The sequence below is a fragment of the Scyliorhinus torazame genome, chromosome 15, assembly GCF_047496885.1.
Source record: "Scyliorhinus torazame isolate Kashiwa2021f chromosome 15, sScyTor2.1, whole genome shotgun sequence".
Classification (NCBI taxonomy): Eukaryota; Metazoa; Chordata; class Chondrichthyes; order Carcharhiniformes; family Scyliorhinidae; genus Scyliorhinus; species Scyliorhinus torazame.
This window is the reverse complement of record NC_092721.1, coordinates 982,544-996,330: the sequence shown is the minus strand read 5'-3', so window position 1 is coordinate 996,330 and position 13,787 is coordinate 982,544.

The following is a 13,787-nucleotide window of genomic DNA, read 5'->3' as shown; positions in this document are numbered from 1 at the left end:
AGACAAACGAGGATGAAAGAGAGCGAAACGAGGCGAAGGAGGTTGAAAGAGAGCGAAACGAGATGAAGGTGGGTGAAAGAGATCGAAACGAGAGGAAGGAGGGTGAAAGAGAGTGAAACGAGACGAAGGAGGGTCAAAGAGAGCGAAACGAGATGAAGGAGGCTGAAATAGGGCGAAACGAGACGAAGGAGGGTGAAAGAGAGCGAAACGAGAGGGTCGAGGGTGAAAGAGAGATAAACGAGACAAAGGAGTGTCAAAGAGAGCGAAACGAGATGAAGGAGGGTCAAAAAGAGCGAAACGAGACGAAGGAGGGTGAAAAAGTGCGTAGCGAGACATGGAGGGTGAAAGAGAGCTGAACGAGACAAACGAGGATGAAAGAGAGCGAAACGAGGCGAAGGAGGTTGAAAGAGAGCGAAACGAGATGAAGGTGGGTGAAAGAGATCGAAACGAGAGGAAGGAGGGTGAAAGAGAGTGAAACGAGATGAAGGAGGGTCAAAGAGAGCGAAACGAGATGAAGAAGGGTGAAAGAGAGCGAAACGAGACGAAGGAGGGCGAAAGAGAGCAAAACGAGATGAAGGTGGGTGAAAGAGAGCGAAACGAGATGAAGGAGGGTGAAAGAGAGCGAAAGGAGTCGAAGGAGGGAGAAAGAGAGCGAAAGGAGTCGAAGGAGGGTGAAAGAGAACGGAACGAGACGAAGGAGGGTGAAAGAGAGTGAAACGAGACGAAGGAGGGTGAAAGAGAGCGAAACGAGACGAAGGAGGGTGAAAGAGAGCGAAAAGAGACGAAGGTGGGTGAAAGAGAGCGAAACGAGACGAAGGAGGGTGAAAGAGGGTGAAACGAGACGAAGGAGGGTGAAAGAGGGCGAAACGAGATGAAGGAGGGTGAAAGAGAGTGAAACGAGATGAAGGAGGGTGAAAGAGAGCGAAACGAGATGAAGGAGGGGGAAAGAGAGCGGAACGAGACGAAGGAGGGTGAAAGAGAACGGAACGAGACGAAGGAGGGTGAAAGTGAGCGAAACGAGACGAAGCAGGGTGAAAGAGAGCGAAACGAGACGAAGGTGGGTGAAAGAGAGCGAAACGAGACGAAGGAGGGTGAAAGAGAGCAAAACGAGACGAAGAAGGGTGAAAGAGAGCGAAACGAGACGAAGGAGGGTGAAAGAGAGCGAAACGAGACGAAGGAGGGTGAAAGAGAGCGATACGAGACGAAGGAGGGTGAAAGACAGCGAAACGAGACGAAGGAGGGTGAAAGAGAGCGAAACGAGATGAAGGAGGGTGAAAGAGAGCAAAACGAGACGAAGGACGGTGAAAGAGAGCGAAACGAGATGAAGGAGGGTGAAAGAGAGCGAAACGAGACGAAGGAGGGTGTAAGTGAGTGAAACGAGTCGAAGGAGGGTGAAAGAGAGCTGGACGAGACAAACGAGGATGAAAGACAGCGAAACGAGGCGAAGGAGGTTGAAAGAGAGCGAAACGAGATGAAGGTGGGTGAAAGAGATCGAAACGAGAGGAAGGAGGGTGAAAGAGAGTGAAACGAGACGAAGGAGGGTCAAAGAGAGCGAAACGAGATGAAGGAGGCTGAAATAGGGCGAAACGAGACGTAGGAGGGTGAAAGAGAGCGAAACGAGAGGGACGAGGGTGAAAGAGAGATAAACGAGACGAAGGAGTGTCAAAGAGAGCGAAACGAGATGAAGGAGGGTCAAAGAGAGCGAAACGAGACGAAGGAGGGTGAAAAAGTGCATAGCGAGACATGGAGGGTGAAAGAGAGCGGAACGAGATGAAGGAGGGTGAAAGAGAGCGAAACGAGAAGAAGTAGGGTGAAAGAGAGCGAAACGAGACGAAGGAGGGTGAAAGAGAGCGAAAGGAGTCGAAGGAGGGTGAAAGAGAGCGAAAGGAGTCGAAGGAGGGTGAAAGAGAGCGAAAGGAGTCGAAGGAGGGTGAAAGAGAACGGAACGAGACGAAGGAGGGTGAAAGAGAGCGAAACGAGACGAAGGAGGGTGAAAGAGAGCGAAACGAGACGAAGGAGGGTGAAAGAGAGCGAAACGAGACGAAGGTGGGTGAAAGAGAGCGAAACGAGACGAAGGAGGGTGAAAGAGGGTGAAACGAGACGAAGGAGGGTGAAAGAGGGCGAAACGAGATGAAGGAGAGGTGAAAGAGAGTGAAACGAGACGAAGGAGGGTGAAAGAGAGCGAAACGAGACGAAGGAGGGTGAAAGAGAGCGGAACGAGACGAAGGAGGATGAAAGAGAACGGAACGAGACGAAGGAGGGTGAAATAGAGCGAAACGAGACGAAGGAGGGTGAAAGAGAGCGAAACGAGACGAAGGAGGGTGAAAGAGAGCGAAACGAGGCGATGTAGGGTGAAAGAGAGCGAAACGAGACGAAGGAGGGCGAAAGAGAGCGAAACGAGACGAAGGAGGGTGAAAGAGAGCGAAACGAGACGAAGGAGGGTGAAAGAGAGCGAATGGAGTCGAAGGAGGGTGAAAGAGAGCGAAAGGAGTCGAAGGAGGGTGAAAGAGAACGGAACGGGACGAAGGAGGGTGAAAGAGAGCGAAACGAGACGAAGGAGGGTGAAAGAGAGCGAAACGAGACGAAGGAGGGTGAAAGAGAGCGAAACGAGACGAAGGTGGGTGAAAGAGAGCGAAACGAGACGAAGGAAGGTGAGAGAGGGTGAAACGAGTCGAAGGAGGGAGAAAGAGGGCGAAACGAGACGAAGGAGGGTGAAAGAGAGCGAAACGAGACGAAGGAGGGGGAAAGAGAGCGGAATGAGACGAAGGAGGGTGAAAGAGAACGGAACGAGAGGAAGGAGGGTGAAAGAGAGCGAAACGAGACGAAGGAGGGTGAAAGAGAGCGAAACGAGACGAAGGAGGGTGAAAGAGAGCGAAACGAGACGAAGGAGGGTGAAAGAGAGCGAAACGAGACGAAGGAGGGTGAAAGACAGAGAAACGAGACGAAGGAGAGTGAAAGAGAGCGAAACGAGACGAAGGAGGGCGAAAGAGAGCGAAACGAGACGAAGGAGGGTGAGAGAGAGCGAAACGAGACGAAGGAGGGTGAAAGAGTGCGAAAGGAGTCGAAGGAGGGTGAAAGAGAGCGAAAGGAGTCGAAGGAGGGTGAAAGAGAACGGAACGAGACGAAGGAGGGTGAAAGAGAGCGAAACGAGACGAAGGAGGGTGAAAGAGAGCGAAACGAGACGAAGGAGGGTGAAAGAGAGCGAAACGAGACTAAGGAGGGTGAAAGAGAGCGAAACGAGATGAAGGAGGGTGAAAGAGAGCGAAAGGAGTCGAAGGAGGGTGAAAGAGAACGGAACGAGACAAAGGAGGGTGAAAGAGAGCGAAACGAGACGAAGGAGGGTGAAAGAGAGCAAAACGAGACGAAGGAGGGTGAAAGAGAGCGAAACGAGACGAAGGAGGGTGAAAGAGAGCGAAACGAGACGAAGGTGGGTGAAAGAGAGAGAAACGAGACGAAGGAGGGTGAAAGACAGCGAAACAAGACGAAGGAGGGTGAAAGAGAGCGAAACGAGACGAAGGAGGGTGAAAGAGAACGGAACGAGACGAAGGAGGGTGAAAGAGAGCGAAACGAGACGAAGGAGGGGGAAAGAGAGCGAAACGAGACGCAGGAGGGTGAAAGAGAGCGAAACGAGACGAAGGAGGGTGAAAGAGAGAGAAACGAGACGAAGGAGGGTGAAAGAGAGCGAAACGAGACGATGGAGGGTGAAAGAGAGCGAAACGAGACGAAGGAGGGTGAAAGACAGCGAAACGAGATGAAGGAGGGTGAAAGACAGCGAAACGAGACGAAGGAGGGTGAAAGAGAGCGAAACGTGACGAAGGAGGATGAAAGAGAGCGAAACGAGACGAAGGAGGGTGAAAGAGAGCGAAACGAGACGAAGGAGGGTGAAAGAGAGCGAAACGAGACGAAGGAGGGTGGAAGAGAGCGAAACGAGACGAAGGAGGGTGAAAGAGAGCGAAACGAGACGAAGGAGGGTGAAAGAGAGCTAAACGAGACGAAGGAGGGTGAAAGAGAGCGAAACGAGACGAAGGAGGGTGAAAGAGAGCGAAACGAGACGAAGGAGGGTGAAAGAGAGCGAAACGAGACGAAGGAGGGTGATAGAGAGCGAAACGAGACGAAGGTGGGTGAAAGAGAGCGAAACGAGATGAAGGAGGGTGAAAGACAGCGAAACGAGACGAAGGAGGGTGAAAGAGAGCGAAACGAGACGAAGGAGGGTGAAAGAGAACGGAATGAGACGAAGGAGGGTGAAAGAGAGCGAAACGAGACGAAGGAGGGTGAAAGAGAGCGAAACGAGACGAAGGAGGGTGAAAGAGAGCGAAACGAGACGAAGGAGGGTGAAAGAGAGCGAAACGAGACGAAGGTGGGTGAAAGAGAGCGAAACGAGATGAAGGAGGGTGAAAGAGAGCGAAACGAGACGAAGGTGGGTGAAAGAGAGCGAAACGAGATGAAGGAGGGTGAAAGACAGCGAAACGAGACGAAGGAGGGTGAAAGAGAGCGAAACGTGACGAAGGAGGGTGAAAGAGAACGGAACGAGATGAAGGAGGGTGAAAGAGAGCGAAACGAGACGAAGGAGGGTGAAAGAGGGTGAAACGAGACGAAGGAGGGTGAAAGAGGGCGAAACGAGATGAAGGAGGGTGAAAGAGAGTGAAACGAGACGAGGGAGGGTGAAAGAGAGCGAAACGAGACGAAGGAGGGTGAAAGAGAGCGGAACGAGACGAAGGAGGGTGAAAGAGAACGGAACGAGACGAAGGAGGGTGAAAGAGAGCGAAACGAGACGAAGGAGGGTGAAAGAGAGCGAAACGAGACGAAGGAGGGTGAAAGAGAGCGAAACGAGGCGATGGAGGGTGAAAGAGAGTGAAACGAGACGAAGGAGGGCGAAAGAGAGCGAAACGAGACGAAGGTGGGTGAAAGAGAGCGAAACGAGACGAAGGAGGGTGAAAGAGAGCAAAAGGAGTCGAAGGAGGGTGAAAGAGAGCGAAAGGAGTCGAAGGAGGGTGAAAGAGAACGGAACGGGACGAAGGAGGGTGAAAGAGAGCGAAACGAGACGAAAGAGGGTGAAAGAGAGCGAAACGAGACGAAGGAGAGTGAAAGAGAGCGAAACGAGACGAAGGTGGGTGAAAGAGAGCGAAACGAGACGAAGGAGGGTGAAAGAGGGTGAAACGAGACGAAGGAGGGTGAAAGAGGGCGAAACGAGATGAAGGAGGGTGAAAGAGAGCGAAACGAGACGAAGGAGGGTGAAAGAGAGCGAAACGAGACGAAGGAGGGGGAAAGAGAGCGGAATGAGACGAAGGAGGGTGAAAGAGAACGGAACGAGAGGAAGGAGGGTGAAAGAGAGCGAAACGAGACGAAGGAGGGTGAATGAGAGCGAAACGAGACGAAGGAGGGTGAAAGAGAGCGAAACGAGACGAAGGAGGGTGAAAGAGAGCGAAACGAGACGAAGGAGGGTGAAAGACAGAGAAACGAGACGAAGGAGAGTGAAAGAGAGCGAAACGAGACGAAAGAGGGCGAAAGAGAGCGAAACGAGACGAAGGAGGGTGAAAGAGAGTGAAACGAGACGAAGGAGGGTGAAAGAGAGCGAAAGGAGTCGAAGGAGGGTGAAAGAGAGAGAAAGGAGTCGAAGGAGGGTGAAAGAGAACGGAACGAGACGAAGGAGGGTGAAAGAGAGCGAAACGAGACGAAGGAGGGTGAAAGAGAGCGAAACGAGACGAAGGAGGGTGAAAGAGAGCGAAACGAGACGAAGGAGGGTGAAAGAGAGCGAAACGAGACGAAGGAGTGTGAAAGAGAGCGAAACGAGACGAAGGTGGGTGAAAGAGAGAGAAACGAGACGAAGGAGGGTGAAAGACAGCGAAACAAGACGAAGGAGGGTGAAAGAGAGCGAAACGAGACGAAGGAGGGTGAAAGAGAACGGAACGAGACGAAGGAGGGTGAAAGAGAGCGAAACGAGACGAAGGAGGGGGAAAGAGAGCGAAACGAGACGCAGGAGGGTGAAAGAGAGCGAAACGAGACGAAGGAGGGTGAAAGAGAGCGAAACGAGACGAAGGAGGGTGAAAGAGAGCGAAACGAGACGAAGGAGGGTGAAAGAGAGCGAAACGAGACGAAGGAGGGTGAAAGACAGCGAAATGAGATGAAGGAGGGTGAAAGACAGCGAAACGAGACGAAGGAGGGTGAAAGAGAGCGAAACGTGACGAAGGAGGATGAAAGAGAGCGAAACGAGACGAAGGAGGGTGAAAGAGAGCGAAACGAGACGAAGGAGGGTGAAAGAGAGCGAAACGAGACGAAGGAGGGTGGAAGAGAGCGAAACGAGACGAAGGAGGGTGAAAGAGAGCGAAACGAGACGAAGGAGGGTGAAAGAGAGCGAAACAAGACGAAGGAGGGTGAAAAAGAGCGAAACGAGACGAAGGAGGGTGAAAGAGAGCAAAACGAGACGAAGGAGGGTGAAAGAGAGCGAAACGAGACGAAGGAGGGTGATAGAGAGCGAAACGAGACGAAGGTGGGTGAAAGAGAGCGAAACGAGATGAAGGAGGGTGAAAGACAGCGAAACGAGACGAAGGAGGGTGAAAGAGAGCGAAACGAGATGAAGGAGGGTGAAAGAGAACGGAATGAGACGAAGGAGGGTGAAAGAGAGCGAAACGAGACGAAGGAGGGTGAAAGAGAGCGAAACGAGACGAAGGAGGGTGAAAGAGAGCGAAACGAGACGAAGGAGGGTGAAAGAGAGCGAAACGAGACGAAGGTGGGTGAAAGAGAGCGAAACGAGATGAAGGAGGGTGAAAGACAGCGAAACGAGACGAAGGAGGGTGAAAGAGAGCGAAACGTGACGAAGGAGGGTGAAAGAGAACGGAACGAGATGAAGGAGGGTGAAAGAGAGCGAAACGAGACGAAGGAGGGTGAAAGAGGGTGAAACGAGACGAAGGAGGGTGAAAGAGGGCGAAACGAGATGAAGGAGGGTGAAAGAGAGTGAAACGAGACGAGGGAGGGTGAAAGATAGCGAAACGAGACGAAGGAGGGTGAAAGAGAGCGGAACGAGACGAAGGAGGGTGAAAGAGAACGGAACGAGACGAAGGAGGGTGAAAGAGAGCGAAACGAGACGAAGGAGGGTGAAAGAGAGCGAAACGAGACGAAGGAGGGTGAAAGAGAGCGAAACGAGGCGATGGAGGGTGAAAGAGAGCGAAACGAGACGAAGGAGGGCGAAAGAGAGCGAAACGAGACGAAGGAGGGTGAAAGAGAGCGAAACGAGACGAAGGAGGGTGAAAGAGAGCGAAAGGAGTCGAAGGAGGGTGAAAGAGAGCGAAAGGAGTCGAAGGAGGGTGAAAGAGAACGGAACGGGACGAAGGAGGGTGAAAGAGAGCGAAACGAGACGAAGGAGGGTGAAAGAGAGCGAAACGAGACGAAGGAGGGTGAAAGAGAGCGAAACGAGACGAAGGTGGGTGAAAGAGAGCGAAACGAGACGAAGGAGGGTGAAAGAGGGTGAAACGAGATGAAGGAGGGTGAAAGAGGGCGAAACGAGATGAAGGAGGGTGAAAGAGAGCGAAACGAGACGAAGGAGGGTGAAAGAGAGCGAAACGAGACGAAGGAGGGGGAAAGAGAGCGGAATGAGACGAAGGAGGGTGAAAGAGAACGGAACGAGAGGAAGGAGGGTGAAAGAGAGCGAAACGAGACGAAGGAGGGTGAATGAGAGCGAAACGAGACGAAGGAGGGTGAAAGAGAGCGAAACGAGACGAAGGAGGGTGAAAGAGAGCGAAACGAGACGAAGGAGGGTGAAAGACAGAGAAACGAGACGAAGGAGAGTGAAAGAGAGCGAAACGAGACGAAGGAGGGCGAAAGAGAGCGAAACGAGACGAAGGAGGGTGAAAGAGAGTGAAACGAGACGAAGGAGGGTGAAAGAGAGCGAAAGGAGTCGAAGGAGGGTGAAAGAGAGAGAAAGGAGTCGAAGGAGGGTGAAAGAGAACGGAACGAGACGAAGGAGGGTGAAAGAGAGCGAAACGAGACGAAGGAGGGTGCAAGAGAGCGAAACGAGACGAAGGAGGGTGAAAGAGAGCGAAACGAGACTAAGGAGGGTGAAAGAGAGCGAAACGAGATGAAGGAGGGTGAAAGAGAGCGAAAGGAGTCGAAGGAAGGTGAAAGAGAGCGAAAGGAGTCGAAGGAGGGTGAAAGACAACGGAACGAGACGAAGGAGGGTGAAAGAGAGCGAAACGAGACGAAGGAGGGTGAAAGAGAGCGAAACGAGACGAAGGAGGGTGAAAGAGAGCGAAACGAGACGAAGGAGGGTGAAAGAGAGCGAAACGAGACGAAGGTGGGTGAAAGAGAGCGAAACGAGACGAAGGAGGGTGAAAGAGAGCGAAACGAGAAGAAGTAGGGTGAAAGAGAGCGAAACGAGACGAAGGAGGGTGAAAGAGAGCGAAAGGAGTCGAAGGAGGGTGAAAGAGAGCGAAAGGAGTCGAAGGAGGGTGAAAGAGAGCGAAAGGAGTCGAAGGAGGGTGAAAGAGAACGGAACGAGACGAAGGAGGGTGAAAGAGAGCGAAACGAGACGAAGGAGGGTGAAAGAGAGCGAAACGAGACAAAGGAGGGTGAAAGAGAGCGAAACGAGACGAAGGTGGGTGAAAGAGAGCGAAACGAGACGAAGGAGGGTGAAAGAGGGTGAAACGAGATGAAGGAGGGTGAAAGAGGGCGAAACGAGATGAAGGAGGGTGAAAGAGAGTGAAACGAGACGAAGGAGGGTGAAAGAGAGCGAAACGAGACGAAGGAGGGTGAAAGAGGGTGAAATGAGACGAAGGAGGGTGAAAGAGGGCGAAACGAGATGAAGGAGGGTGAAAGAGAGTGAAACGAGACGAAGGAGGGTGAAAGAGAGCGAAACGAGACGAAGGAGGGTGAAAGAGAGCGAAACGAGGCGATGGAGGGTGAAAGAGAGTGAAACGAGACGAAGGAGGGCGAAAGAGAGCGAAACGAGACGAAGGAGGGTGAAAGAGAGCGAAACGAGACGAAGGAGGGTGAAAGAGAGCAAAAGGAGTCGAAGGAGGGTGAAAGAGAGCGAAAGGAGTCGAAGGAGGGTGAAAGAGAACGGAACGGGACGAAGGAGGGTGAAAGAGAGCGAAACGAGACGAAGGAGGGTGAAAGAGAGCGAAACGAGACGAAGGAGGGTGAAAGAGAGCGAAACGAGACGAAGGTGGGTGAAAGAGAGCGAAACGAGACGAAGGAGGGTGAAAGAGGGTGAAACGAGACGAAGGAGGGTGAAAGAGGGCGAAACGAGATGAAGGAGGGTGAAAGAGAGCGAAACGAGACGAAGGAGGGTGAAAGAGAGCGAAACGAGACGAAGGAGGGGGAAAGAGAGCGGAATGAGACGAAGGAGGGTGAAAGAGAACGGAACGAGAGGAAGGAGGGTGAAAGAGAGCGAAACGAGACGAAGGAGGGTGAATGAGAGCGAAACGAGACGAAGGAGGGTGAAAGACAGAGAAACGAGACGAAGGAGAGTGAAAGAGAGCGAAACGAGACGAAGGAGGGCGAAAGAGAGCGAAACGAGACGAAGGAGGGTGAAAGAGAGTGAAACGAGACGAAGGAGGGTGAAAGAGAGCGAAAGGAGTCGAAGGAGGGTGAAAGAGAGAGAAAGGAGTCGAAGGAGGGTGAAAGAGAACGGAACGAGACGAAGGAGGGTGAAAGAGAGCGAAACGAGACGAAGGAGGGTGCAAGAGAGCGAAACGAGACGAAGGAGGGTGAAAGAGAGCGAAACGAGACTAAGGAGGGTGAAAGAGAGCGAAACGAGATGAAGGAGGGTGAAAGAGAGCGAAAGGAGTCGAAGGAAGGTGAAAGAGAGCGAAAGGAGTCGAAGGAGGGTGAAAGACAACGGAACGAGACGAAGGAGGGTGAAAGAGAGCGAAACGAGACGAAGGAGGGTGAAAGAGAGCGAAACGAGACGAAGGAGGGTGAAAGAGAGCGAAACGAGACGAAGGAGGGTGAAAGAGAGCGAAACGAGACGAAGGTGGGTGAAAGAGAGCGAAACGAGACGAAGGAGGGTGAAAGAGAGCGAAACGAGAAGAAGTAGGGTGAAAGAGAGCGAAACGAGACGAAGGAGGGTGAAAGAGAGCGAAAGGAGTCGAAGGAGGGTGAAAGAGAGCGAAAGGAGTCGAAGAAGGGTGAAAGAGAGCGAAAGGAGTCGAAGGAGGGTGAAAGAGAACGGAACGAGACGAAGGAGGGTGAAAGAGAGCAAAACGAGACGAAGGAGGGTGAAAGAGAGCGAAACGAGACGAAGGAGGGTGAAAGAGAGCGAAACGAGACGAAGGAGGGTGAAAGAGGGTGAAACGAGATGAAGGAGGGTGAAAGAGGGCGAAACGAGATGAAGGAGGGTGAAAGAGAGCGAAACGAGACGAAGGAGGGCGAAAGAGAGCGAAACGAGATGAAGGAGGGTGAAAGAGAGCGAAAAGAGACGAAGGAGGGTGAAAGAGAGCGAAAGGAGTCGAAGGAGGGTGAAAGAGAGCGAAAGGAGTCGAAGGAGGGTGAAAGAGAACGGAACGGGACGAAGGAGGGTGAAAGAGAGCGAAACGAGACGAAGGAGGGTGAAAGAGAGCGAAACGAGACGAAGGAGGGTGAAAGAGAGCGAAACGAGACGAAGGTGGGTGAAAGAGAGCGAAACGAGACGAAGGAGGGTGAAAGAGGGTGAAACGAGACGAAGGAGGGAGAAAGAGGGCGAAACGAGATGAAGGAGGGTGAAAGAGAGCCAAACGAGACGAAGGAGGGTGAAAGAGAGCGAAACGAGACGAAGGAGGGGGAAAGAGAGCGGAATGAGACGAAGGAGGGTGAAAGAGAACGGAACGAGAGGAAGGAGGGTGAAAGAGAGCGAAACGAGACGAAGGAGGGTGAAAGAGAGCGAAACGAGTCGAAGGAGGGTGAAAGAGAGCGACACGAGACGAAGGAGGGTGAAAGACAGCGAAACGAGACGAAGGAGGGTGAAAGAGAGCGAAACGAGATGAAGGAGGGTGAAAGAGAGCAAAACGAGACGAAGGACGGTGAAAGAGAGCGAAACGAGATGAAGGAGGGTGAAAGAGAGCGAAACGAGACGAAGGAGGGTGTAAGTGAGTGAAACGAGTCGAAGGAGGGTGAAAGAGAGCTGGACGAGACAAACGAGGATGAAAGACAGCGAAACGAGGCGAAGGAGGTTGAAAGAGAGCGAAACGAGATGAAGGTGGGTGAAAGAGATCGAAACGAGAGGAAGGAGGGTGAAAGAGAGTGAAACGAGACGAAGGAGGGTCAAAGAGAGCGAAACGAGATGAAGGAGGCTGAAATAGGGCGAAACGAGACGTAGGAGGGTGAAAGAGAGCGAAACGAGAGGGACGAGGGTGAAAGAGAGATAAACGAGACGAAGGAGTGTCAAAGAGAGCGAAACGAGATGAAGGAGGGTCAAAGAGAGCGAAACGAGACGAAGGAGGGTGAAAAAGTGCATAGCGAGACATGGAGGGTGAAAGAGAGCGGAACGAGATGAAGGAGGGTGAAAGAGAGCGAAACGAGAAGAAGTAGGGTGAAAGAGAGCGAAACGAGACGAAGGAGGGTGAAAGAGAGCGAAAGAAGTCGAAGGAGGGTGAAAGAGAGCGAAAGGAGTCGAAGGAGGGTGAAAGAGAGCGAAAGGAGTCGAAGGAGGGTGAAAGAGAACGGAACGAGACGAAGGAGGGTGAAAGAGAGCGAAACGAGACGAAGGAGGGTGAAAGAGAGCGAAACGAGACGAAGGAGGGTGAAAGAGAGCGAAACGAGACGAAGGTGGGTGAAAGAGAGCGAAACGAGACGAAGGAGGGTGAAAGAGGGTGAAACGAGACGAAGGAGGGTGAAAGAGGGCGAAACGAGATGAAGGAGAGGTGAAAGAGAGTGAAACGAGACGAAGGAGGGTGAAAGAGAGCGAAACGAGACGAAGGAGGGTGAAAGAGAGCGGAACGAGACGAAGGAGGATGAAAGAGAACGGAACGAGACGAAGGAGGGTGAAATAGAGCGAAACGAGACGAAGGAGGGTGAAAGAGAGCGAAACGAGACGAAGGAGGGTGAAAGAGAGCGAAACGAGGCGATGTAGGGTGAAAGAGAGCGAAACGAGACGAAGGAGGGCGAAAGAGAGCGAAACGAGACGAAGGAGGGTGAAAGAGAGCGAAACGAGACGAAGGAGGGTGAAAGAGAGCGAAAGGAGTCGAAGGAGGGTGAAAGAGAGCGAAAGGAGTCGAAGGAGGGTGAAAGAGAACGGAACGGGACGAAGGAGGGTGAAAGAGAGCGAAACGAGACGAAGGAGGGTGAAAGAGAGCGAAACGAGACGAAGGAGGGGGAAAGAGAGCGGAATGAGACGAAGGAGGGTGAAAGAGAACGGAACGAGAGGAAGGAGGGTGAAAGAGAGCGAAACGAGACGAAGGAGGGTGAAAGAGAGCGAAACGAGACGAAGGAGGGTGAAAGAGAGCGAAACGAGACGAAGGAGGGTGAAAGAGAGCGAAACGAGACGAAGGAGGGTGAAAGACAGAGAAACGAGACGAAGGAGAGTGAAAGAGAGCGAAACGAGACGAAGGAGGGCGAAAGAGAGCGAAACGAGACGAAGGAGGGTGAGAGAGAGCGAAACGAGACGAAGGAGGGTGAAAGAGTGCGAAAGGAGTCGAAGGAGGGTGAAAGAGAGCGAAAGGAGTCGAAGGAGGGTGAAAGAGAACGGAACGAGACGAAGGAGGGTGAAAGAGAGCGAAACGAGACGAAGGAGGGTGAAAGAGAGCGAAACGAGACTAAGGAGGGTGAAAGAGAGCGAAACGAGATGAAGGAGGGTGAAAGAGAGCGAAAGGAGTCGAAGGAGGGTGAAAGAGAACGGAACGAGACAAAGGAGGGTGAAAGAGAGCGAAACGAGATGAAGGAGGGTGAAAGAGAGCGAAACGAGACGAAGGAGGGTGAAAGAGAGCGAAACGAGACGAAGGAGGGTGAAAGAGAGCGAAACGAGACGAAGGTGGGTGAAAGAGAGAGAAACGAGACGAAGGAGGGTGAAAGACAGCGAAACAAGACGAAGGAGGGTGAAAGAGAGTGAAACGAGACGAAGGAGGGTGAAAGAGAACGGAACGAGACGAAGGAGGGTGAAAGAGAGCGAAACGAGACGAAGGAGGGGGAAAGAGAGCGAAACGAGACGCAGGAGGGTGAAAGAGAGCGAAACGAGACGAAGGAGGGTGAAAGAGAGCGAAACGAGACGAAGGAGGGTGAAAGAGAGCGAAACGAGACGAAGGAGGGTGAAAGAGAGCGAAACGAGACGAAGGAGGGTGAAAGACAGCGAAACGAGATGAAGGAGGGTGAAAGACAGCGAAACGAGACGAAGGAGGGTGAAAGAGAGCGAAACGTGACGAAGGAGGATGAAAGAGAGCGAAACGAGACGAAGGAGGGTGAAAGAGAGCGAAACGAGACGAAGGAGGGTGAAAGAGAGCGAAACGAGACGAAGGAGGGTGGAAGAGAGCGAAACGAGACGAAGGAGGGTGAAAGAGAGCGAAACGAGACGAAGGAGGGTGAAAGAGAGCGAAACAAGACGAAGGAGGGTGAAAGAGAGCGAAACGAGACGAAGGAGGGTGAAAGAGAGCGGAACGAGACGAAGGAGGATGAAAGAGAACGGAACGAGACGAAGGAGGGTGAAATAGAGCGAAACGAGACGAAGGAGGGTGAAAGAGAGCGAAACGAGACGAAGGAGGGTGAAAGAGAGCGAAACGAGGCGATGTAGGGTGAAAGAGAGCGAAACGAGACGAAGGAGGGCGAAAGAGAGCGAAACGAGACGAAGGAGGGTGAAAGAGAGCGAAACGAGACGAAGGAGGGTGAAA